This window comes from Alexandromys fortis, unplaced genomic scaffold (assembly GCF_014885135.2).
Source record: "Alexandromys fortis isolate MF-2015 unplaced genomic scaffold, M_Fortis_MF-2015_v1.1 scaffold_22, whole genome shotgun sequence".
Taxonomy (NCBI): Eukaryota; Metazoa; Chordata; class Mammalia; order Rodentia; family Cricetidae; genus Alexandromys; species Alexandromys fortis.
In genome coordinates, this window is record NW_026067900.1 from 16,406,669 (window position 1) to 16,434,000 (window position 27,332).

A 27,332-nucleotide genomic window follows, 5' to 3' on the forward strand; every position below is an offset into this window, starting at 1 on the left:
CTCCTTGGGCTGAATTTCAGCTTTCTTTTCTGAATGGTTCTATAAGTTGTTTACAGAATTTCTCAGTTTCTGTTTCTTATCATTGATAATTTACCTCCCCATGATGTTTACACATTTGGAAAATAGAGACCACAATTCTGTCTTTCTGTCTTCTTTCCCAGTGACTGTAATACAGAGTCTTCTTCCCATGAAAGGTGCTAAGTAAGCATTTCCTGAGCGAATGACCTGCAACATCTGGTGGTAAATGATTCCATGTCAGAGATGGACAAGTGCCTGCTGACCAGCAGATGGCTGGTCCTTTTCCCAGGCTGGAGGCAGGGAACATCCAGTGCAGCTGCCCTTGAATGCTTCTCATTTGACTGTACTTGTTGGGGGGGAGTGAGGTGGGGGGTGAGGTGGAAGAGTCGGGGTGGAGGGTAGGGTTGGTTTCTGGCCTTGGCTGCTGCTCTATCTAACTTCCTCGGCTATCTTGGAACACTTTGTCTCCACAGGGAGGTACCACTCTTCATCTTATGAGTCTGTGATGTGCACCCAACTTCCTAAGCATACTTGTGATCAGTAGAAATAATACCACACACTCATATGGATCTGCACTTGAACTTTGAAATATGAAGAATACATGATTTGAGCTGGCCCTCAGAACAGCTGGATGATTATCTTAATTCACAGTTTTCTATTTATTTGTTCAATTTCATCAGTAGAAAACTTGATGTTTTACATTTGATGCAGAGGCTATTTTCCTGATGTTATCTCTTCCTCTGTTATCCTCCATCTCCTAAGCCTGCTGTGTTCTGGCTTCCAATAACGGTCATCACTCAGTGCCCATTAGAAGCCTCTAGGATTTGTGACATCTAGTATGCAAATACCCTCGCTCTGTATTAATGATACAATATGAGGGCTGACAAGCATTTTCTCTAAAGGGTTAGAATGCAAGCACTTTCGGCATTTCAGGTAATGTATCTGTGTCTGAGCAGGTGAGCATTGCTGTGGCAGTGCAGAATCAGCAAGAGCTGGGACTTAATGAGGTGGCTCTGGGTCGACAGAAACTTTATGAACATTGACATTTGAATTGCATATACATTTTGTGTTGGTTAAATGCGTTGGTAATAACCTCAGAGCACCCAAAATGTGTCAGTGTCATGTTTAGGAAAAGAAATCAAAGCACTACCAAGAGCAAGCCCAGATTTGAAGTCTCTGCTTCTCTCTCCCCGTGTCTTCTGCCATCTCCTATGGGTAATCTCTCTGTTCTAGGAATCTGACTCTGTGCCTGCCTGTGACGTCTTGGGAACCTATCTGTCTCTGTTTCGGTATGCCTGTCTCTAATATCCAGGTATATCTGCTCTGTATTTACTGAACAGCACTGAAAGCATCACATAGAGGAAGGAATGAAGAATTCTTTACAGAAATCTTGCAGTTTTACAAGATTTACAAAATCTTACAGTTTTACTTTATTGAGTCCAACTGAATCAGATAACAAATCCACCTCACACAGACTTATCAACCTGTACCCTCACTGATTCCAACATTTATGGTGGAGATTTGTTTTCTAAGGTTGCTGTCAATATATTTGTCTCTTTTAATAAATGACTACCATATCACACATACAGGCACACATGTACTGAGCTCTGAATCAGAGGCATGGAAGACAAACTTAAATACATCAGATACTCATCCCAGCACAGAAATACTCATTCTCTTTTCACCACTAGTGCTGGGATTGAACTTGCCTTATGCATCCTAGGCAAGTGCTCTACTGCTGAGCTATACTTCCAATATCTGCTTTCTTCGATGGCCATTGTCTCTTGATCTGCGACCTCATCACACCTAAAGAATAAGCTTCTGCCCTGGCTTGAGCAACAAGATGTCAGAGATGGAGAATGGTGTGTTTTCTGGACTAGACCTCTTCAAAGACCTCCATGGTCTGTGCTGTCCCTGGAGGCCATGTTGGTATCTGTGGTCAGTGGGGGACATGCTGGTATCTGTGTTCCAGTCTGCTGCTCCAGACTGCACTGATGCCTAATATCCATGGTCTGTATTGCTGCTGGATGCCATGTTTATGGGTCATGGTACTACAAAAGGACAGGGGGACATCCATGGGCTGTGCTGCCTTTGGTGGCCATGTTGATGTACACGCCCTGTGCTGCCTCCGAGGTCCATAATGGTGTTGGTGGTTTATGCTGCGATCAAGGGCCGGGTTGCAGATGAGGGCCATATTAATATCTGTGGTCTATACTGCCACTGAAGAATCAGACTGAGGTCCCTGGTTCATGCTGATGCTGTAGGCAAGAAGGATGTCCATGAGCCATACTGCTGCCGACTATAAAGGGCTTAAGCGTCTTTTGCATAGTATCATTGACTGTAGATTCACAGTTGAGAATGAGAGACGTTGAAGGCTTCTGTGACAATCTCTCCTCCTCACCCCTACCCACAAAAAGAAACAGTCTAGACAGGAAGTCATTAAAGGGAGACCTTACACATTGTGATAAAGATGCTGATGTATAGTTCTCCATCGCTGATGACTTTTGGCAGGGCCATGGGGAAGGACTTAGTTTTCTTCAAGGGGCTGGCCACTGGAAGTTTGACCGTGCTCCAGTGAGTATATGGGAAATACCAAGGAGACTTGGTATTTTCTTCTTCTTCTCTTTTTATTTTATTTTACTGTGTGGGGCAGAAGTCACAAGGGTGGGGAGATGGACCTGGGAGGACAAAAAATGAGTGTGATCATGGTGCATCCTGTGAAATTTCCAAATAATCAGCAAAACATCATGTTTAAAAATAGACAAAATAAAAATGGCAATTATCTTCCAGATTCTGGTAAGCTTGGTGGGAAGACCAGGTTAGACACCTTCTTCACTCTGCTCATCATGTAGGAGTGCCTTATCAGAATACAGACCATTGTTCAATCAACAACTTCTTGACTTTCCAGTGGTTGAAAAATAATAAACCATTTTTCCAGGTGTTACATGGAAACTGGATTTGTAATTTTGAGTCTGATGTAATCCCAGGCTAGTGATGTTCTCTCTCCCCAGCAGCCATCGTCAGAAGCCAGAACTCTACGATATACTCCATTGCTAGCTATGCTGTTTGCTTGACTAAAGTGTATCCAAACTATCTTTGACTTAAGAGAACTTCTATTCATGATGAGTTCATGAGGCTGTAACCCTATTATAAACTGAGTGTCTGCATTATAGGCTAGGTTTCTTAAATAAAGAAAAGTATTTATCTTTGTTTCTGGAGGCTTGAAACCTAAGATCAGGGTGTCGTGCCATGTGATCAACTCATGGTAGGGTCTGTCATCTTCCAGGTTATAGATGGCCACATTCTTGCAGAATTTGAAAGCCAGAGAGGAGAGGAGGAAAGGTACAGAAAATGATGGTTAGGGACAGAGATAGAGAGAGAGAGAGAAAGAGAGAGAGAGAGAGAGAGAGAGAGAGAGAGAGAGAGAGAGAGAGAGATGATCTAGCAAATATTGATATGAGGTGACACATTTCTGTGGTTTAGTGATACAGGTGAATTAGAATTGTACCAAGACCATGGGGGAGAGCAAGGGAGAAAGGAGTCACGCTCACCAGCGAGGGAAACAAGAAGGAGGGTATTGAGTGCACTAAACAGATTGAAGTCAGCATTAATAGATGATATAAAATAAGGGCAAAACACCCTAGGGGCCAGATGAAGATTTGGAGAGATGAAATAAAAATTACATCATAGTGTGTAACGTGAGTTTGATTTTCAGACATTGTAAGCAATGAGAAGCCCAGGTTCAATGTTACATATCAGTAAACCAAAGTTTAGTGGCCTGTGCTCTTGCCCCTCTTTTGGCCAGAAGAATTGAGCATCCTGAGAAAAGTTAGTCTCCTTTGCTGGCCCAGAGAAATCTGGAAGATGAAAAAGCACAACCTGCCACCACTACGGGGCATTTACGCTTACATGGCTCTGTGGTGCAGCGGGATTTCATATATCCTGGAACAAGGGGTGCTTCAGTGTCCTCATCTGAGAAATCTGGGTACTAACAACCCTCGCCTGGGAAGACTGTTTTCCACTATGAGAGGTAACTAAAGCACCTGTTCATCATGGCTGCCCATGGAGGGTTAACAGTTGCTAGTTGCTACTGTCCACAACATTTTAAAAACAGGAACCCAAGGCTTTAAGAGAGATTGTGATGAATCACTGCTTCCTCCAGATTGAATCATTTCTCCCCTGGGTGGAAAGGGAGGTCTTTAAGACTCAGGGAGTAAACAGTCCTCCAGGCCCAGGAAATAAGTAAACATAACAAGTCTCAGGAAACTCCTGAAATGGACAGGATTCACAAAACCCGTCTTCAAGGCTATGCAAACAGCAGTGTGTTGGGAGAAGAGACTTCAGCTGACTGAGCTGCCCGCAGGTCATGCTAGGAACTCCAAGGAAACAGCTTCCATGTGGGAAGCCTTTTTGTGCTATGGCTGCCTTTGATTTGTCCAGACTCGTAGAAGTTACCTGTGCCCTCTGTTACTCTTTGAAACCACGCCAAACTCGCTGGTCAGTAAGCTAGACCTGGGTGGAACTGTTTCTTTGGCTTTCACTGATGTGCTTTCTGGGGTAAATAGACATTTGATACTGAGGTCCTGGGAAAAGTCATATAATAGACTACCTAACTACCCAGGTGTTGCATCATTGGTATATGGCTAAGTTGGCTCTAACCTCCATTGGACCCCCAAATCTAGGTATATTGTAAAGCTCCAGTTTCTAGTTTCCAATTTTCCAGGGTTTTTTTTTATGCTTTTCCAGGATCCTGTGTTAAAAGGGGTCCTTTACCTGGCAGTATATGCCCAGTCATTAGAAAGGAATATTCTTAACCATTAATCTTGGTTACGAATTTACCATTATGGTTAGTATATTAGCAATGCTTCTTTGCTTTTACCTTTTTATATCAGTCAAGCTAGATTTCTCCCAAACCCCAGCAGATTAATTAATAAAGATCTTTGGAAGTAAGTAAATTGCTTAATTTGAACACTGAACACCTTTTTGTTGCCCTTTGCTAAAAATACATACGCATACGAAAGGACTTGAAGGAACCGTTTTCTTAAACTGCGTTCCTATGGCCCCAGATGCTAGGCACCTTCCTGAATAAGCATCTGTGATAACAGCACTACTGGCGTCCTGTATGGCAGAGAACTGTCTGGACTCTGCCAAGTGGTGGGTTCGAGCCACACAGCAAATGCCCTTCACCGTAGCTCCCAACAGCAGTCTGATTGATAATGATAACATGCATTTTAGCCAAACAAGGTTACCCGAACCCAGATCTGACTTCTGTCCTTTCTATATCCCAGCAGGAGCTCTGAATATTTGCTGAATGGAGAGAGGAAGCAGGACACACAAACAACCACTTGCTGACATTTTCTAGCCTGCAGGAATACCTCCCCCAACGCTCTGAAATTCCTCTCTAATACATGATGTGCTCAGGCCAGCTGTGAAAATAGCACACTTAACAATTTTTCTCTCCTTGAATACCTGCTTATGTTTCTTCTCCCTTGCATGATTGCAAAACCAACAGAGAGACAGGGTTCTCTCCACTCTAGCCTTAGCAACCTAATGGAATGCCTGGTGACTGGGGCCGCTTTCTCTGTGCTTATCAAACCCCACTGTTCCTTGAGTGAGGCTTCTCTGAAACGGCCATTTTGTCATTTATGGCCTGGCTGCCTCTGTAGTGCTGCCTGGGTCCAAGTGTTTTCAGTTGCAGTTGTCTGAAATATAAATATATGCAGTGAAATCCCCCGGGCTTAGAGAAGCCGCTGCCTGCCTGGGACAATGTTTCAGTCATATGCACTCAGGTTTACTCATCTTCAGCAGAGATGGAACTCACAGTGGATCCCTCTGTTTTACTCATCAGCTGTGAATACACACGCAGCAAGCTCGTTTAGCCCCCACCACTCCTCATCAACTAACATCGCCAACATTGATTCTATGTCCCTGGGTCAGAAATGACGAAATCAATATGTAACGCGGTGAATTACAGTTTCTCACACCTTTTCACTCTGATTCCTTGACAGATCTTAAGCTTATTACATTGCATTAATTTTCAGGATTATGTGTGAGAGCTTATAGATTTAAATGCCAATAAAGGCAGGGATTGCACATGGAACTAACTGCATTAAATTTTAAAGTGACGGCAGTTATTATTAGGCCCCACAGATGAGTGTAGTGCAGTATTTCCTTGCTATGACCTACTAGCTCATACACAAGCCAATCTGTTGATTATTCATCTGGCACATATTAATGTAGAGTCCAGGATTTTAGGAGGCATTGAAAGTAAAAAGTTAGGTACTATCATAAAAGTGCTTTGAAAATTTTAACTTCATTAAATGTATCTGAAAGTACTTATTTTAATTAATTAATTTGCAAAAAAATTAATATCCCAAGAATGGGCCCAGCCCTATTTTAAGAACTGTAGCTACACAGACAAAACTGGTCTCACAGGCAAAGAAGCAGACAAGGAGAAGGCAAAAATTAGTGAAGAAGCATGTTCTGGTTCAAATGTGAAATCCCTGTTCTAGTTCACGTTCTATTGCTGTGATAAACATCCTGGCCAAAAGCAGCTTGGGGAGGAAATGGTTTATTTGGCTTACTCCAGGGAAGGCGAGGCAGGGACTGGAGACCTGACACCATGGAGTACTGGTGCTTACCGGCTTCTTTCTTTAGACTCATGTTTAGCCTGACTTATCATCCAACACAGGTCTGACATACCAAGGGTTGCACCGCCCAGAGTGGCCTGGAACTTCTCACATTAGTTAGCAATCACAAAAACTAATTTCGCCACCACACACAAAGACATAATCAAGGGGATAATCACATAAAATAATTTGCAGCAGTCGGTATCAGACAGTGGAGCAGGACACAGGGAAAGTGCGTGTTATTATTATCTTTATTGTTCTGAAGCTGAGATCAACCTGAACTGCTTCACAGAGTGATACACAGCAGACAACCTTCATCCTGGAGGTGGTTGTCCATAAGAGCTACTTAGCAAACATGCAGTGGAGATGGATGAAGCTGTCCCTTGGTGAATTGGCAGAAATTAAGTTGAAAATGAAGGGTCCGTGAATAGTCCCCAGAGAAAATTGTCTTTCTTGAAATCTGCCGTCTTGACTATAAACGTGGCCCTTGCCACCGGGAGTCTTATGAAAGCAATCAGAATAGTGGAAAACAGAGAATTTCTAAACTAACAGTATTTACTGGACACGCAAGGCAGATGCACATATGAACCCATGGTGGTTATTACTGCATACACAGCACCTTCAAATGCTCAAGCCGGACAAAGTGCCAGCATGGCATGAGAGGGAGGGAGGTGGGCACAGAAATCCCACCACGGGCTGAGGAGCTACGGGTATTACATAGGTTCTAGGGCAAGACAGTCAGTTTTATTTCATGGTGTTATCCATGACTAGTCAGCCACACTCCAGGGAAAGCACCAGTGCCAATCATATAAGGGCAGCACAAAGAGGACTAGATGTGTTTAAAGAAGGACGGGGAGGGGGAGCGGCAATGGCGCTCACGGTTCCGAGGGTAAGAAGGTGAGACTGGGGAGAGTAGATCAGGGAGGAGTGGGGGGATGGGGATGAATATGAAAAAATACATGAAATTCTGAAAGAAGTAATATTCTATTTCTTAAAAATTTTGTAAAATAAATAAAACCTAAAAATAAAACAAATATGTTAATGTATAAGGCTGAGTTATAGAAAACAAATGGCATAGAAAGATATCTAAAAATTACTGAGTAGGTATCGACTATATAATTACCGCTTTTCCATGTCCTGCACGTGCATGTGGAACTCAGAGGTGGATGCGGCTGTCTTCAACAGTTTTCCACCTTATTTTTAGAGATAGCTTCTCTCACTGAACCTGGAGCTTGCCAATTCTGCTAGGATGACTGGCCAGAAAGTCCCGGGACTATTTCTGTCTCTACCTCTCCAGCGTTGGACTTACCATTGTCACAAGGGTGCCAGGGGGCTGAACTCAGGTCCTCATGATTACACGACAAGTTCTTTACCAACTGAACTGTGTCTCCAACCCCTCACACACAACACACATATGCACATGCATGTGCGTGTCTGTGAGTGTGAACATCTGCATGTGTGTGTACCTGTGTGTGTGTTGAAATAACATTTCAATTTAAAACCAAATTTTTAAAAATAACAGAAATTGTTAACTAATAGCTAGATCATCATAAGGTTTGTGTCCTATAAGGTATGAAGATGAAAATACTGAAAAACTTGAAGCACTTATAGAAAGATATATCGTTCAATATCTAGAAAGTTAACTTAAGGGTAAGGTTCAACATAAATACAACACGGAGCATCTAAACTGTCAGGGGATTGGAAAGGAAAAATGAAAGAAATAGCAGGGTCACGATAAAGGCAAACAGAAAATACAAACAAGACATCAGGGTTGGTAATGTCTTGTCAGTAAGCAATATAAATTCACCATGAGGGAGGTGTGTAAAAAGGTGTTTGAACAATTTTTCAATAGCAAACAACAGACTATGTCATCTGAGTTAACTATTTACTGCAAAAGTACAAGGGCGTGTATCTTTCTTTATAATGAAGTTTTTCTGGTTCTTCTTGTGTACAGGTGTGGGGAGGGGGCAGGGAGAGAAGAAGCTGAAATGGACAAGGCCAATACCTTTCCATTAAGTTCATATTGCTGTGTATGGGTGGTTCTCCATCTGTTCAATTTCTCGGATGTTTCTGATTATTCTTGTAGACATTCAGTGGCTTTCCCAATCCTCAATGTGCTGATGTATTTGTGCTGAATACCCACATTCTTCTGATTTTTAATTTCAAATTCTCTAGCAAGTGGGGAAGTGGTGGCTTTGAAGTTTTAACAATCCCTTCCATATTCTGGGAACTGTTGTCTGTTCTCAGCCCCTAACCTGCAGCTCCCCATGGTCTTTCTTTTAGCAGGGCACAGAGGTGCCGACTCAGTCGTAAACTCAGAATTATTCAAGCATGGGCTTTCACTTAATTACAAATCATAATTGAGTTTGGACAGCCACTAACTTTCCAAGCTCCTGGATGGATTTACTCTGTGATTCTTGCTTTTTTAAAAAACTGGAAGTCAGTTATCTACCTGTTTAATATGCTCAATGTTATAACTGATTAACGACCCCCTAGTCCCCAGTCAGGTTTCACATTTCCTACCGTCTATTTTCAACTTCTTCCCTACTTGTTCACAGAATATCAAAACTGGCAGGAGAGAGAAATGTTCCAAGACTCCACTTAGCAAGTGTGACTCATTAAAAGTCACACAATCAGTAAGGAGTAGGAACAGGAATAAAGTTTTCCCATCTCCCGCTCTGTCTGTCTCTGGTCTTTGTTTCTGTCTCTCTTTCTCCTTTCCTCCCTCCCTCCCTCCCATTTGGTTTTGATTAGATAAAGGTCTCACTATACAGCTCAGAGCTCAGATCTCTCTGTCTCGGCCTCCTACCACGCTGGGATTGCAGGGGAGGTAACCACCATCCCTCTCGATTTGTGCTTGGAAGACTGGGACATTGTAGAATACAATGGAAGTGGATTAAACCAAAAGAGCTTGGCGCTCTCTCTCCCTTACGTGTGCTAGTTGGTGTTTCTCATGACAGAGAAACTGAGACAGTCGGAAATTCGGGTGAATATGGAATGTTTGGAGTTTTGTTATCAGATTTCCTGAAGAAAACCATTATCAGTCCAATATTATCTCTATTGTCAATAGCCTAGTGTGTTCTCATTGGAACTTAGAATATCCTGCTACCCACATTAAGTGCAAACAGGACATGGACGTGCCTTGTGGTCTAAGCATACAGGCTGAAGAGGCCCAGTCAAGGGCCCAGGAACATATCCAATGGACTTCATTCACAAGGAATAGAATATGAAAATAAGGAACATCTTCAAGGAGAGAAATATTACCTACAACTTGTGTAACGCAATAACTTAAGGACTTGCCTTAAAGACAAGCAACATGGGGTATAGTCTGCTGAGATAACCCATCCCTGTAACAAAGTATCATCGACTTACAGGCTTCAAATCTGCCACCATGTGACCAGCTCAACCTGGTCCAGTCAGTTTCTTAATTAAACTACACACGCAACATCATTCAGCTCTACGATGGCACCCAGGCCACTTTTCCCATGAGCATGGAACTTTAGTAAAAACAAACAAACAAAAAACAAATGCACAAATGTTAATAGCCGCTCAGCTGAACTTTGCTTATGCTGTCCTAACAAAATATTTGAGACAGTGTGATGCAAAAGGAACAACAAAAATTATTTTCACAGTTTTGGGAGCTGGGAGGTTCTGACGTCTCCCGTCTGACGTTTCTCTGTTCCAAGCTGGCACTTCACTGTAGCAGCCTTTCAGAGTGGGAGAATGTGGTTTCCCCCTGAAGAAAAAGGCCCTGACAAAGTCTCTTCTTTAAGGGCCTTCATCTCATTCAGGAAGAAGGAGCCATTGTGACGTAAAGAGTTCCTAAGGCCCTACCTCTGCAGACCGTCACACTGACGATTAAGTTTCAGCTGGAATTTGGGGAACGCATTCAATTCGCAGTTCAGTTTTGTTCATAATCACCAAGACTCGAACACAGTTCAGTCTGTTACACGTCTGGAATGGACACAGGCACAGTAATGTAGCCATACTGTGGAAATTCAAAGCTGACGATGTCTCCTGCTTGCCCCGTCACAGAAGTTCACTAATCCCCGTGCTTAATGAAGGGGGTCGGGTGCCAAAAGCCACATGCTGTATGGTTCCCTTTATAGAACATTCTAGAAAAGGCAAAACTATTGAGATGAGAAATTCATTGTTCCTGGGGGTGCGGAATGAATGCAGAGGATGTCTGAAAAGGGACACAGACCCGGTCTATATCTTCCCCCTGGGGTTCCTGTGCCTTCCTGTGAACTTGCCAAAGCTAACACAACTGATGTGACTGAGGGAAAAAATACAAAACCCCGCGAGCTTAAAAATGATGTTTTAAGCTTCAAATTATAAAGACTGTAATGGAAGATTTTTAGCTGGAAGAAAAGGCAAGTCGTGACACAAATCGACAGCAATCTCCCCCCAGGTGACAATTCCCATGGGACCAGGTGATCCAGAGATCACTGCACCTCAGTTCTTTTTCTGTCACTCTTTTGGTCACCTCCCCCTACTGATCGCCAGACAGTGTGAGCCTGTCCTCTGCAGTCCCAATTTAGAGACCTGGCTGGGAAGAGAGAGCCTTTTCAACTGAGTGCTGGTTCCTCAGCTCCAGGGAAAGCCGTAATTGCCTTGCCCAGCTGCACAGGCTCTCTAATCCAGCAGGTCTCAACCTGCAAGTCCCGACCCCTTTGGGGTCAAGTGACCCTTTCACAGGGTTCACTGAAAACAATCAGAAGACACCGCTATTTTCAGTACAATTCAGAGCAGTTGCAAAATTACAGTTTTGAAGCAGCAACCAAAATAATAGCATGGTTGTCTGGTCACCACAACATAGGGTATTAAAGGGCTGCAGCATAGGAGGGCTGAGAAAGCCCGGCCTTAATCCGTGTCTAAGTCATCAGAGACTGAAGCACTGCGATCCTCCCGTCCCACCACTGTGACCTAAGACCAGCAACTGTCTTGAAACAACTGGAAAGCTTATTATGTGGACAAAATCCAGTCGTGGCTCGGTTAGCTATCCTGGCCACACACTAATAAAAACTAACACAACAGACACTTTTAATAACACATACGGTTTCCGGTGATTCCTTTGTTCTGAGCCAAGCATTAATTTGAAAGGCAGAGTGAAGGGATTAAAAACAGATTTTGAAGCATCCCGGGAATCCAAGTGGAATCTGTGATGTAGAGATCAGGAAGCCACTCTCAATGGTGAGAGTTTTTATTTCAGCTCCCGGTGCACTTTGAAGAACTGGGATTCCAGAAGGAGCAAAGGGAGCAGGCTAATGCAATGCCGTAGGAAGAGCTCAAGTTAAGGGACCTTGTTATGTAGATCAGGACAGTGCTGTTTCCCCTTTCCAGTTAACCCCCTTTTTTTCTTTGAAGTATTTCCCCTTACCTTTTTTGAGGTCCTCTGCTCCACCCAATCTAGACAGCCTCTTGTTAAAGAGAAAGATGCAGAATTTTTTTTTAACGATTCCATCGTCATGATTGAATTCTGCTCACTAATTTTCCTGTCTCTGTGTCAGCAAACTAGACCCATCATTCTCTTTAAATGGAGAGAAGCCATACCCAACCTTTATGTTTCCTTTCTCATGCAGTGTATGTTATAAAGAAATCAGCGAACAAAGCCTAAGCCTCCTTCCAAATCAAAAGCCACGGCAGTGTCTCCGTGTCTCACTGTCCCTTTCTTCACTTATTGCAGGGGCTCCACCTGACGGGTCAGCTTAGGCAGTGCAGACCAGCTACTCACTGATCTCATGTGCCCAGATTACCAGCCAGGAACAGAAAGAAAAGGGAAAAATAAGATCAGGCTTTCATTTGCTCAGGCTTCCGGGTCATCGACCCAGGAACACAAACAGCACGGCTCATTGGCAGGACTGCCTCAGTGACTTCGCCCTGGGGGGGACCTGGGCAAAGTAGCCCTCAAACTCCCTAGCCTAGGGAAGCAAAGGAAGATGAGGAAATTGGAGTATTACTTGCCTAATTGCAATTTGGAACCATTTCAGAAGGGATTTATGATGTGGAGTCTGAGGTCTGTAAATCTGATTTAATGAGTATGCGTCTTCAAAGCAATACTGCACAGTTAAGCACCGGTCCACCCTTCAGCTGAAAACAAAAACACACCTAATGGATTCCTGACAAATTGCTTTGATATTGCAGCAGCTGGAAAAACAGCAAATTCATCTTATCTTGTCCTTTGTTTATTAAGGTATATCTATTGTACATCTATTATAAGGCTCTAAATGTGTAACTCACTAAGGTTATCATCTATTGTAAGACTCTAAATCAAATCAAATGTTGCATGACACTTAAAGGCAGCCCTTTTTCAAAACTTGCTACTAGAGGCTTGGAGGGATTGTTCTACCAGACAAGTGCTTCCGTCGCAAACAGGAAGACTTGAGTTTGGATTCTCAGCACCCATTTAAAGAGCTCGGCCTGCAATGCACACTGGAATCCCAATCCTGGGAAAACAGAGCCAGCAGGATCCCTGGGGCATGGTGTTCAGTCTAGCTGAATCAGGGAGCCCAGGTACCATGAGAGACTTTGTACCTTGTGGAGTGTAATTGGGGAAGACAGCTGACATCAACCCCTGGCTCCTACACGCATGCACACACATGCATGTGCACATACACAATGCAAAAGGAAAACATGTCATTAGAGAAAAGTTCAAAGTTGTCTACGGAACCGAAATCACTGCCACCCAGTAAGCCATGTCAGCCAGGGGCCATTAGCCTCAGCAGAAGACGGTACCAGGACAGTATGTTGGCTGTTCTAATCTGTGGGATGTGGGGGTGATCAAAACTCTGTCCTGTTCACTCGCTCTGAGACATAAGGTACTAAGTACCCCACATTTTAGTACAAAGAATGATTAGTGGTTCTCCACCTTCCTAATGCTGCGACCCTTTAATACAGTTCCTCATGGGGTTTAATACAGTTCCTCATTTTATGCTTGGGCGACCCCCAAGCATAAAATTATTTTCTTGCTATTTCATAACTGTAATTTTGTTACTGTTACGAATCATAATGTAAATATCTGTGTTTTCTGCCAAACTTAGGTGACCCCTGTGAAAGGGTCGTTCAACCCCTCAGGGGTTGCAAACCACAGGTTGAAAACCATTGGTGTAACAATGGTGTAAGAGTTTGCCAATTTGTCCTGCAGGCGTCCTGGCTAACATAGGATGTTCAGGAAGGAGGATGGATGAGGAGGAAGATCACATTTGGGGGAGAGGCTATGAGGAGAATATCCGTACTCTTTCCTATAGGCTGACCTAAGGAATGTAAAAGACAAATTCATTATTGTTTCCTACCCTTCTATACACAACACAGCTATTTCAGCCCGTTAGGAAATTAATAAATTTTTAAATCTTGGTAAAATGTCTCTGCTCCTTCTAAATCGGATTTTTCTATTGTAGTATGCAGATTTTAAAGTTACTTGTGCTTAAAAAAATTAAATGGTGTACGCTGGGTGGTGGCGGCGCACACCTTTAATCCCAGCACTCGGGAGGCAGGGGCAGGTGGATCTCTGTGAGTTTGACGCCAGCCTAGTCTAATAGTTCTAGGACAGCCAGGGCTGTCTTGAAAAATGACGACAACAACAAAAATTAGATGTTCTAGCTTTCTCAATTAAGACCATTTATGAATTACTATATAATGAATATGCATTATTTTGCATTGCTTTGTTACAGTGTAGAAGGCCAAAAGGTAGGGAGTGGGGGCAGGGAAAGGACCAACATAGTCCCTGCGGTCTAGGAATGCAGAGATCCCTGCCCACAGAAGCAAACTCTGTGAGCTGTGTGCAGATGACTTTGTGTGCAGAAGGACATGTCATGGACAGAAAGGACATGAAAGCAGTGGAAAATGTATGCACCTATGATCATGTCAGCAACAAAGTTAAAACTTAACTAAGTGTTTCAGAAAAGGAAAACTGTTCTGTATTATGAAATTTTAATGAGCACTTTGCATTTTGAGAACAGGGGAAATTCTGCCTTTCCACGAGTCTGTTACACCCATGAGTCACAGCAGAGTAATGTGTATGTCATAGTGTCCTGCTTCAAGCCCCGGTTTTGTCACCGCGGATTTTGAGACATTCATTTTCAATGGGTGAATGAGCAGGTTTGTCAACCCATGTTCACTCATGGTTGATGTCGTAACCCTTTTTATTAGGTTTGATTTCAAAAGCCTTGTTTGGAGCTGGGAACCTCGATAAAATGTTTGCATCTAAAATGCTTGCACTCAGATGCCGTTTGGTGCGTTTCTGGTCTCCTTCCTGGTATGTGACATACTTAATGGTCAGAATTGTGGGTCTTGATCTTTATGAGCTAATTTTAAGGCTTACCTCTCTATTCATTGTTCAAGCCTGATTTTGGCTGCTTACAAATATTTGGGGGACCATATTGGCCTCAGTCAAAAGTTCCTATCAGAAAAAAAAAGATAAATTAGAAAAGGAAAATGCCACCAAAAGAAAGAAAGGAACTTTACTGTAACTCTCTGGGGTCCACATTTTTGTTTTGATTGTATAGTGTTTCGAAGACGGCAATGAACTTTCTAAACCTCTTTAGATTGTGCTGCTCCAGAATGAGCTGACCATCTAGTCTGAGACAAGCCGTTCACTGCCTCAAACATGTTCTGCAGGGCTTTTCCTACTAATGAGGTGAGAGTTAGATGAATGGACACTTTCCCCAAATTTCCAAAAGAGCCGTACAAAAAGCAGCACTTCCCAAAGGGCTGAAGTGCGGACGCACAGAAGAAGGAAAGATAAGATATGCATGAGGGCTGTGACTTTGCCTGATGCAATTGTAACTTTGCTGTAGTTTGGCACACCCCGGATTTTCGTGCTCGTCCGTGAGGTCATCACTCTCAGGGTCTCTTCTTGAGTCCTAACGCAGTCTTCCAGAAATCACAAGGGAACTCAAAACAGTCTTTTATTTCAACATCACTGGCCTTACCTGGGCTTAGCTGACCACTTTGTCATCTGCCTTGTGTATAAGCCGTGAGAATGTTGGCCAAACAAATCCTTAAGTACTGTGTTGTGTCGTGTTTTGTTTTTGACAAGTGCCTGGCACAGTACCACTGATTTAATGTTTCATTTTACTCGAATTATCCTTTAGTTTGCAATTTTTAAAAAAATCAGTTGAACTCACTCCTGAAAAATAATTGCCCAAATTCAGTAAAACCTTACCGCTCGAGTTTGCATGGACCAATTGAAAATTGCAAGTCTGACATTTCCCACTGTCCCACGCTCCTGTATCTTATAGAATCTCCCAGGGGCCAAACCGAGCGGCAGAACGGGGCTATTTCCTTTCGCTACAGTCCTGTTTGAAGGACACAGTAATTAGGTCCAAGTCCAAATTTTTTTTAAGGAATGTTTATTTTGGCTTACTGTTCTAGAGGGAGTATCCATAATGGTGGGACGTCAGAACACAGTCCGGGAATGGAGTCGGATAAGGAGAATTCTGAATGCTTGGTCAAGAGTCTGGTAACCTTGGTCTCTTCGAAAACAATCCCTTGTTTTTGAGATGTGTTTTTGTGCTCCCTCCTGGTGTAGAATGTAGGAATGAGTTTACTTCATTGCTTGCTGTTGTTAACAATGAAATGTTTATGCCTCTGTAGCAAAACATGTTCTTGCCACATGCGGCTTGTTGCTGTGAATGTTTACAGCTTGAACTCATGAGAACTTTTTGGAGGGACCTTCAGTGTATAAATTGTCCAGGGCTCTGAATGAAGTTGTTTATCACGTGAGACTTTAGTTTGCCTTAATTATCTGCTTTGTTCTTTTGGGTCTTGTTGCCTTTAGCATGGGAACAAAGAGGGAGGCACTCTTTGTGAGCCTACCTTTCATATACAAGACAAATTAAACTAGGTGTTGTGATACACATCTATAATCCCTATAATCCTAGCACTCACTGAGCGAAGGCAGAAAAACAAAGAATTCAACATCAACCTGTTACATAAGACCCTGACTCAAAAACACTCCCCTTGGAGTTGCCTCAGTCCAGACTCCACCTCTGAGAAAGCCAGTCAAATGATGACCCCTCCCCAGAGATGCTCAAGACCACTCCCACAGGGTATTTAAACTGCATCCCTGAGAACAAACACGTGGTTTTCTAGTCTTCCTTCATTTCCTCTCTGGGGGACTGGAAGGCCACCCGAAAGTGCTAGTATCCACTAAACCTGGGCTTTTTCTACTTTGGTTTGATTTGGTCTGATTTGGATATTTGCATCGGCGGAGAAGTTTATCAGGGCACAGACACTTTTCACAAACAAAAAGATACTGTGACTCTTTGTATGATGGGAGCTAACTAGTGGAAATTTCTTTAAGTTAACTCTCACGAAGAATAAATCTTCATTAAAGGATATGTAATAAAACACTGGAGCACTAATACACAAGCGAACACTACACAGGTCTTTAGATGATAGACCAGCAAACTGTTTGTAGGAGGAAAATTTCTATCATTACAGTTGTCGCTACATAGTGAAAATAAACATGGGAAAGAAGACTGATTTGTACTTGGTTTTAGGATTAGTTTTTTAATTTTCTGCAGTCTCAGAATCGCCCTTTGCTGCAGGTGAGGCTCAGCCATCACCCTGTCCTAGGTGCACTACTCGGTGCCCTACTGGTCTAGACCAGTTCTCTAGCCGAGGGAATTCTTTCCCAGGTCTGTGGGCTTTGTGTATAGGGCACTGCTTTCTTATTTCATGGTTATTTTCTTAGCCCTTGAGCTTGATGACATACCTGTATGTGAAAGGAACTGGCATGGTGCCACCTTCTGACCAAAGTGACAAGCGTGCCTGTGACTGAGGCCCCGGCTAGAGTGCCTCGGGAAATTCTTTAGAATGAATTCAGATAAATACTACCTTCCTTGAACTTGTCGCCAGAGCTTTCCATGCATGGATGTCATTCACAGCCCCAGGTGTCTGATGCCAGGATCCTGTCAGGCAGAAACAAGGCTAGCCACATGTCCTTTGAACAGCCACAACTGACATTCAGATTCAAAACCAATGTTGAGGGAAGAAAACATACTTCCTGGTTGACAGAAAAGCTAGAAAGCAAGACACACATGGGTCACAGCATTTATGCAAATTTAAAGAGGCAGGAAAGCAATAATATTCTAGCTATGTTCCTGGAGAATGTATTAGGAATTACAAAAGTAAATGTCAGAATCCATGACTCACAAGAGGAAATTAAGGTAGGAGATGAAGGACAAGAGAACTTCAAATGTATCCTAACTCACACACATATACAGAGAGAGAGGGAGAGAGAGAGCTAATTATATGCATTTAAACAAAATGGACTAGCAAATAAACTCACACATGCTCTTAGATGTGTAAATTTCCCCATCTTTGAACACTGTTAGTATCAGGTCGCTAGCTAGTCTGTGTGTTCCCCTGGAGTGAGCTTCACTTGCGGACCCCACCTTCTGCCTTCCTCCGTCATGGAACTTGCAGCCTGTTTTTTTTCTTTTTGCTTTTGTTTCAAGCTGAGCCGTCAGTGTGGTTATGCACAGTAACTCTAATCGCCAGGATGGCAGCTGCATCTACCTGAAAAGGAGAAAAGAAAGAGCATCGCCATGCTAATTCCCTCTTTGGGGAGGGCGTGGGCACGTTGGAGTTCTCTTGCTGTATTAATGAAAGGGATTTCAGAAAATGCAGATACGGCTTAATTACCAGCCGGGCTGCCTGGGCGTCACGTTTCACTTAAAGGATTTGCATGCTATTGTCACCTGGTGACTGAAGAAATAGCTCTAAGCAGAGTGCTGGTAAAATAGTATTTAAAGTATAAGATATGGTCTTGAAGTCTATAGCAAATGGATTGCTTCCTGGAAGGACCTGGATGTGCATACTGTTTGCACGTAAATAACCACCCCCATGCAGAAATGTGTACATCTGAGTATGATTTCCAACAGCTCCATTTTCACAGAGAAGCCAGGGCTCGTTATTTTCCTGAGCAGGATTGATTCTCCACAGCTGGAGCGGTGCACACAGCTCCCAGACAATTTGGAATGAATTGAATTTTCCTTCAGCATACCTAATTAGCAACTCCTTCTTTTGCTATTTAAAAGGATATAGACATTTTAAAAATAAATGTATGGAAATTCTGCTAAAATACCAGTAAAGCATTAAGCCCTCATTATGTCGCACAACCCAGAGTCTCCTAAGTATATATCCCAAATACCTCAATGTGGTGTTCCCATACTATATTTAAATGTTCATAACTGCAACACTGCCAACAGCAGTCAAAGGTTGGAAGCCAGAGGATGTCTAGCAGCTGATAAACGGATAAAGAAAACATAGTACATACATACAGTGAAATTCATCATAAGAAGGAATGGGTGTGGGTTCTTCCTGCAATGTGTAAGAGCCTGGAAGCCACGGTGCCCATTCTAGCTGAGAATTCTTACCCCCAAATCCCAAGCACCTGTAGGGAGGGGGAAATGCCCTTGTTTTCTCACCCACTGCTAGGTTTGTGGCTGAGGCATTCGCAACAGAAGACAGACTAACAAAAGAAAAGCCTATGTATTGACGTGCATTTTACATCGCAAGAAGCCTTCCTAGGGAAATGGAAACCTTAAACTTGTGTATTTGTGTGGGGGTGGCGGAGTTTGCATGTTGGGGAACATGCAACTGGAGATCAGAGGACAGCCTTAAGTGTGTGGTTCCTCGTAAGCTACAAAACTTGATAATTTGAAACAGGATTCCTCTTAGGCCAGGAGCTTATCAATCGTGGGCCCAGGAATCTGCCAGCCCCTGCCTTCCCAGTGCTGGGATTGTTGCAGACACACCCCTTCATGCCAGCATTTTAACACGAACTCTGGGATTTGAACTCAGGTCTTTGTGCTTTCATGACAAGAACTTTACAAATCCAGCTACCTCCCCAGGTCAAATTTGTATAATTTTGTTCCGCAGCTCTGTCAGGAGTGGAGAGGCATGGAGAGGTGAAGGAGGCCATGACTGAATGGTTGTGTGTGAAGGGGATGGTGAGCAGGTGCTGTTCATTCAGATTCTTGGAATGCATGTCTTTCCTCTGCGTGTAGGGTGTGTCTTTCTATGAGAGTCTGCTAACTTGCTCGGGGGAAACAGAGAGGTCAGCGCCGTCAATGTCACTCTTCTATATTATGAATACAGAGCTGGCACCTCTCCTTGAGAGTTGTGTGACTTGCTTGGAGCGAGTAGAGAGGGAGAGGGCAGGAGTGACCCCTCAGCGTTTGCTGTTTTCTAAGACGTCAAGCTACCATAGCGTGGGTAGTGACTTCCTACTACACACAACTCTAAAAACCAGAAGAGAAAGGCAAGTTGATGAGTAAGGAGGAAGACTGAGTCCTAAATGGAGGAAGGTTCTCTAGGGAGGTTGGTGTAGGTATGGGATCTAAGGGGAGGTTGAAATGAATCGTAGCACATGATTGGTTAGTGAGACCATACAGAAGCTCACCTGTAACAGTCTCTCGCCTGGAGAATGGTCTTGGGTGGGCAGGGAAGATGGCAGGATAAGCCTGGACAGTACACCGCCGCTCCTCTTGGTAGACGGTGAACTTTGATTGATTCTTGGATCTCTAGGTCTTATCAGATGTTCCAGATGGGTCTGGAGTCTTGAAGGTCCCATTCCAGTTCTGAAACGATAGTTTAGGATTTTCCCAAGCTTCTCCAGCTGTTTCAGATTCTTATTCCTAGAGATCATTGTATTTGAAAAGAGGTATTTGGAAACAAATGGGCTCTGAATTCTCTTGGGATGTCTTTTTCCAGTAAGATCATCTAGAGTCTTAACTAACTGTGAAAGAATTTTGTGAGGTATTCAGTTCTTTCTTTCTTTTTACCATTTAAGTTTATTTTGCCATAATAACAGTGATCTGGTTTTTACTCACAATATTTTTGACTCTAGGAGGATATCCAGTAATTCAGCTAAATTCTGAGACTGTCTTTCTAGGGCTAGAGTTAAATCCCAAAAGCTCAAATTCTCAGTCCCACAAGACTACTTTTTATTTTAGATGCCAACCAGAAGTCCCTGGCTTCCCATCTCTTGGTAGACCAACTACACTGAGGATGCCATTACTCTGATGCACTTTGGTAATTCACCAGGGAGATTCATTTAATTCATAGAAGGGCTTTCCTTGCTGAACTGGTTGGTTATAAAGCATAAATCTCAGAAGAAGGGGTAGTAAGAAAACACTTGTTGCCAAGCTTGATGACCTGAGGTCAATGCCTGGAACCTGTGTGGTAGGAGAAAGAACCGACTCTTGTAGGTTATCTTCTGACCTCCACATAAGGCCATGCTGTGTGCATCCACACAAAATAAAATGTAAATGAAAAGTGAGACAGTAACAACTCAGAAACTGCCAAGTGGAAGAGCGTCATAGAGAAAAGTACGAATCAGTATGAATGGGGTCAGGAGTGGGCTCCACCTCTCTGTCCTTCAGGGTGCTCACCAAGGTGGCAGCCCTACGTCCAGTGGCTGGGGGGGTCTCATAGAGCCACCATTACACAAGCACAGTTGCTTCCAGTCATTAGCCTATGGAGAGTAACTCCATCTCCAACCCTTCCTTCCTCCCCAACGGAGGAGGGATGAACAAGGCAAGTATTTTATTTGGGGTTTTTTTTGCTTGTTTATTAATTAATTTACTTTTGTCTTGAATTCAGATAGACAAGGTCTCCCTGTAGAGCCTAGGCTAACCTTGAACTCACCATCTTCCTGCCTCAGCCTCCCAAGTTGGATTTACAAGCAAACACCACCAAATCGGATGGAAAGCTCTAAAGCTCCTGCCCAACGCTTGTTCATTTTGGTGGCCCTGCAGGGAACAGCTAGATGGCTCTAGTGGCCAGGGATCTCATTAGCAGACAAACAATATATCATCCTGGAGAGTCCAGGGCTCTAGGACCTGTGTGCCAGGAAGAGGGTACAAACAAAACCCAAGAAACAAACAACAGCAAAACCCCCAAACCCTCGATATTTATTTATATAGAATTATACCTATTTATTTGTGTATGTATGTAGGCCTGCCTGCCGCAGCATGTATGTGGAGGTCAGAGGGTGGAGGTCAGAGGACAACCTGCAGGAGCTGGTTCTGGTTCTGTTCTTTCCTTCAGCGAGGGGATCCCTAGAACCGAACCCAGATGAACAAGCTCCGCACAAGAGCCTTTCCCCGTCAGCCAGGGCATTAGTCCCAGACACTTGCTTTTTCTTTCGCCATCGTCATGGAATAGTTAAATATGATACCAGGAAGACCCTAGTTTCACTTTTGTCACGGAACAAATTCAAACCTGTTCTGTCTAGTTTGCAGTGGAAATAGCACAGGAGGAAAATTGCCCCGGCTCTTCATAGAGACACTGCATTTTAATTAACTGTGAACATGGCTTTGTTAGACACACAAGGTCAGAGCTGCATGGCGGAAAGCTAACGGAGCCAGACAGGGGAAAAAAATATCTAGCTTGAGCTGTTTTACTTAAAACCCTCAGTTCTAAACTAAATAACCACTTAATCCCTTTATTTAGATAACCAAGGAACACTTAAATAGAAATTAAGGAAATGGTTTTTAGGAGTTTTCAGACCGAGGAACCCAGCTAAATGGATTCTGTTGATCTTCCCTAGAGGAAACATGGCATATTTTATAGCTTATACAGTCACCAGCTGATTCAATAATTAGGTCCCTGTGACACGCTAGGTGCTAAGGATTTAAACGGGAGTGCAGCTGGCCTCTGCTGTACACAGTCTCTTGGGCTCTGAGGATGCATCTGGTGGCTCAAAGAGCAGCTCTGGGAACAGCCCGTCTTGCCCTTAATAGCCCTCAAAACCAGCCAGTCCACTCATCCTGAGTTCCTATCTGCATCGAGAGAGAGAGAGAGAGAGAGAGAGAGAGAGAGAGAGAGAGAGAGAGAGAGAGAGAGAGCACTGAATTTCTTTCAAATGTGTTTGGGATGGGTTGTGTTGGCTCACTTGTTTTATTTTCTTTTTGATATGTTCACTCAGTTGCACTTCAGTCCCAGTGAGTCAATCCAGCCAAGTAACAACCAAACCCCCACAGCACTACTCTTTCCCCAAAATGTTTTGTTAATCTTACCGACAAACTGCAAAAGCTTGGGGTGCCTCTCTGTAATGAGGTCAGAGTGAAGCAGCAGCAGTGGGTCACCTCAAGCTACATTTTAAAATAGAGTTGCCTTTCCTGGTGTCACTTGTCACTGCTCCTCAGCAGATGATGGTGTGGGGGCGGGGGAAGTGAGGGAGTCCAGTTTAGGAAAACCTTCCTCACAATCCCTATGCCGCATCCCATCACATGACAGCTAAAACAGCTCTGATATAGGTAGTTGTATATGAGCACAACCACAGCCAGGCATTATGTGTGTGTGTGTGTGTGTGTGTGTGTGTGTTTCAGAGCACAGCACTTACTTAAAGCTACAACTACTGTCACCTTCTGTCCTTCCAACCTTAAAGGAGAATGTGTCTCTTCTCTGCTTTGAGGTGACCTGTCTCTATCCCTGGGTCCTTGCTATCCCCTTGATTTCGCTCTCGGTACCTTTTTGCACACCTGACCTCCAGTGGCTCTTTCCCTGCAGGCTCTAAGCGTGTTTACACCCTGTCATCACCAAATCTCAGGACAGGTCACAGAAGAAACAGTTCCTCATCTTGCCCATCCTTTCCTCTCCCACTGTAAGGAGACCACCTACCTTTCTTTCCCGTTTCCTTATCATCCCACTGCCGTTTTCTCATCCCTTCTATTCCCCAACCAGCTAGGATGAAACTCATCAATGATGTCCTACCTGCCCAAGTTAATCTGAGAGTTTAACCCTTCATCTTGCTGGATCTGGCCCTCTGTGTGGAGTTAGACACGATATACCCCTCTTTCTTATAACTCCCTCCCCAGGATTTCAGACGGTGCCCATGTCCTGGTTTCTCTCTAGCCATAAGCGTTGTTTCTCAGCTGCTTCTGTTACAATTCTTGGAGTATGCCAAGGCAGGATAGCAACACCATCATTCAGGATGAAGAACTGTAACATGGATTGGAATAACGAGATGACCCTTTCAGGCACATCAATCTGGAGTGGAGACAGGTGAGATGGTGGGTAGCTGCAAGGCAACATGGAAATCTCAGTGCCCCCTTCCTTCTGTCCACTCTGGGCCTGGTTGTACAACTGTTTATTCTGTTTATTCTTCTCTCCAGCATCCCCTGGATCCTTTTCCATCCAGCGCTCCCAATTAGATGTGGTCTTTGTGACTTGCAGTCAGGAGCTAGAATAGATACTGGAGGGCATCGATCAGACCCCTGGTGTCACTTCTCTTTATCACACGTGGCCTTCCTGAGGGTCGCCATTAACTCCCTTTGCTTTGGTCCATGTTTATAAGTTCTTGGGCTCCTTATTTATGTCTTTGGCCCTGAGATGCCTCATGTTCTAGGAGCCCAGAACCCAGCACCTCCCACAGGACACCTGTAGGCTTTCTCCTTCAGTCTGCTACTCCACTTCACTGTCTTGGTTGTCTTTCTATTGCTGTGAGAAGACACCATGATCAAGGCAGATTATAGAAGAATTAGAGCTTATTTGGGGCTTAGAGTCTCAGAAGGCTGGGGTCTTGGCCATCATGGTGGCAGTCGGCAGGCAGGCATGGTGCTGGGACATTGACCGAGAGCTCACATCTTGATCCAGAAGCAGGAGACAAAGAGAGCACAATAGGAATGTCCAGAGACTTTTGAAACCTCAAACCCCAATATCCTCCAATAAGGCCACTGCTGCTAACCCCTTACAAACATACACCAACTGGAGACCAAGTATGCGAACCTACGAACCTGTGGGAGCCATTCTCATTCAAGAGATGGCACTAACTCAGTGAGAAACATTACCATCCACTTATTCAAGGTCAGCTCCTCCCTCCGTTCTCCCTCCTCCACAGAATAGCCCAGTCCCTCCAGCTGCTATTAGTTCTTTTTCTTTTCTTTCATTCCTTTTCTTTCTTTTTTGCAAATTTCGTTGTTGTTTTCCATTTGGGGGACAATTCTTGTTACATAGCAGGGATAGGTCTTGAACTCTTGGTCCTTTTGCCTCCATCTTTGAGTACTGGGAATTTAGATGTCTACTACCACGCCCAGAAATTCCTATTCTGAGTTTTTCTACCTTTTCTCTGCAACCCAGGCTCTCAGTACCCTTTCCCTGGGCTACTATGCCATTCTCTAGCTTCCTACATTGTCTTTTTTTCCTTCCCTTTCTACCACTTAGCCTAGTCCAGGCATACCAGTTTCCTTCCTAAAGCTGTCCCTGACTAGGTAGGTACCCACTCTTTCAAATCCCCTTCCCTGTTACTTAAAAAGATGTTGCTTCTCAGCAAGAGAGACAAAGCTGCCCAGACTTGCCCTCTGCCCACCTGGCAGGCCATGGCTGCCCCACCCCTTAACCACACAAGCTCTTGTTGTGGCAACCAGTACATACCACACATGACAAGCCCTTAATACTTTGTTAGCCTGGACTGCCCATCCCACCCACCCTAGCCTCTTGCTTCTTATACCCTTTCCCCAGCGTCTGTCGGTGGTTTTCTCTTTTCTCACATGCTTTTGTGGGGTGTAGGAGGGGGTGAAGGAAGTCAGAAAAGAGGGAGAATTACTAGAAATCTCCCACTGTCTGGGAAAATGCCTCGAGTTGGGATGTGTCAACTTCCCAGCTCCCCAGAAAAGCCAGGGTACCCACAAGAAAGTCAGAAAGTGGAATGAGTGGCCAGAAACTGAGGCAGGAGTGGGTTCAGAGTTTCAGTTTGGGACGATGAGAAGCTGTGGGCGGGCGTGGAGCAATGTTTACAAAGCAACGGAGTGAACTCCGTTACGTGTGTTGTGCCATAATATGTACAAACACAAGACAGCACTACCAAAGGGCATCGGGATGACTTTTGTTTTCTTTTCTTCTCTTATGTAAGCTGTTCATGAGAAGAAAAGAAAAAAACCGATAAAAGAAACTGAAGACCCGAGAGAGGAGGGACTGGGAATGTGTGTCGTTTCGCCAGGATGATGGGTACAAAGTGCCTCGTTTTCTTTTATTGAAAATAGCTGGTCTTCATGTTTCTAGATAACAGTGTTTCACTTCCTCCTCGGGCATCCTCGGTCTCCCTAGATTAAGCAAGCACCCAGATCGCTTCGCTGTAGCATCTTTGGTGGCCACAAGGTGGCACTAATTCTGTGATGGCTGCTACCAAATCTCCCATGGGTGGCGCTGCAGAGGAACACAGCCCCCATCCCTACCCCCACACACTCCCATCCCCGTGGCCAAGCAAAAAGCACAAAATAGGATTCAATGTTCCTGTAAAGGTTGCAATGAATGCATGAATGGCTACTGACCAATGTCACAGGACACACAGAACTGTGCCCTCAAGGGTAACTCCTCTGCAATACTGCACTTCTCTCCACTTGGGTACTCTCTATTGTTCCCTATGAGTGCCAAGGTTTCTGTTTTGTGTGGTTCTTGTTGAGAGGCATTGTGCGTTCCTGGGGTTGAAGGCAGACCAGGTGTGGCAGGAATAACTTGTGTAGCCTCTGTCTTTTCCAGTGACTCATGCATGCATCTAAGGGAGGACATCAGGGGGTGGGAGGGTGGCAGGTGAAAACCTCACCAAGAGAGTCCCCTAGCCTCATTACCTGGGAGTGCCTTCCTGGTTTAAGATCCCTTTCTTTCCCCGTGTACAACTTTGCTATCTTGTGATAGAGAACTCCTTATCAGAAAGACAATATTGCCAGGAGAAGAAAAGAAAAGCGCAGAGATGTTTGGATTACTTGTTTGTTTCACCAGCGAATACATTAGGAGCTCCTTTGACTCACAGTAGGGTTTTGCCTCAGTGAACCCATTGCAAAAGGAACTGTTGTGAGTTTAGATTGCATTTATTGCATCAGGCCTCACAGCTCCACCCAGGCTTCCTTGAATAGTTGTGGAGCACTTACGTTAACATACAGTGCGGCAGAGGCATCTAACATAAAGCCCATTTGACTTCACTTCTCAATTAAATACTTCATTTTACTCAAGTGTATGCGTGTATGTCTGTATGGCTGCCTTCCACAAGTGTATAGGTGCCCACACAGGTCAGAACAGGGTGTGAAATCCCTTGGAGGTGCAGTTACAGGCAGTGTGACCTGCCAGGTATGAGTGTTAAGACAGGAGCTTGGGTCCTCTGGAAAAGCAGCAAGCACTCTTAACCACAGATCCAGCTCTCCAGCCCTGCCTTGTTTATAACGAAGTACTGACTCTGCCATGTGTTTCATGGACTATAGTACCCGAGAGAATTCCCAGTGTTTTCCTCATGCTGGTGTCATAGAGGGCTGTGCCGGCCACAGGCAGCAAGGACTTATCTTTGAATGAAGAGGGACACATCATAAAGACAGGAGATGAGATGGTATGTACCCTTGAAAGCTGAGCTAGTTCCACAGAGGGCAGGGCTGTCCAATGGAGGGAGGGCAGTGGCTGGGGCCAGAGTGGGCATGGTAAAGGGGTCAAGATGTCAGACTCAGTAAGAGCAACAAAATCTGTGCTAAGAGGAATGAGCATGTTTTAAAAAAAGAGAATGGGGATAAAGACAACAGTGTTCAGGGTCCACGAGTTGGTCTCTGCTAGCTTCAGTTGGACAGTAAGTGACACAGTGTCTGAAGTTTACATTTTACACATCTGAGCCTCAGAGGAGTATTAGGGGAACACTGTAAACTAAGTACAGGCTGTGGGAGCCAGTGCGGTGATTGAACACTGGCTTCCCAG

General features: G+C 44.1%; 1 long non-coding RNA gene across 3 annotated transcripts; it reads right to left on the bottom strand.

Moving 5' to 3' along the window:
- Positions 1–1,496: 1,496 nt before the first annotated feature.
- Positions 1,497–25,344, bottom strand: LOC126491680 (uncharacterized). Of its 3 annotated transcripts, XR_007589433.1 has the most exons (5): positions 25,111–25,344; positions 20,059–20,236; positions 17,487–18,170; positions 14,968–15,045; positions 1,497–2,696 (listed from the first exon to the last, which is right to left on the bottom strand). It is a non-coding gene; the product is annotated as an uncharacterized lncRNA (long non-coding RNA). The 3 variants fall into 3 exon arrangements; XR_007589434.1 differs by lacking the exons at positions 1,497–2,696; positions 14,968–15,045 and having other exon boundaries at positions 17,090–17,671; positions 18,047–18,170; XR_007589431.1 differs by lacking the exons at positions 1,497–2,696; positions 14,968–15,045 and having other exon boundaries at positions 17,090–18,170.
- Between the last annotated feature and the right edge of the window lie 1,988 nt (positions 25,345–27,332).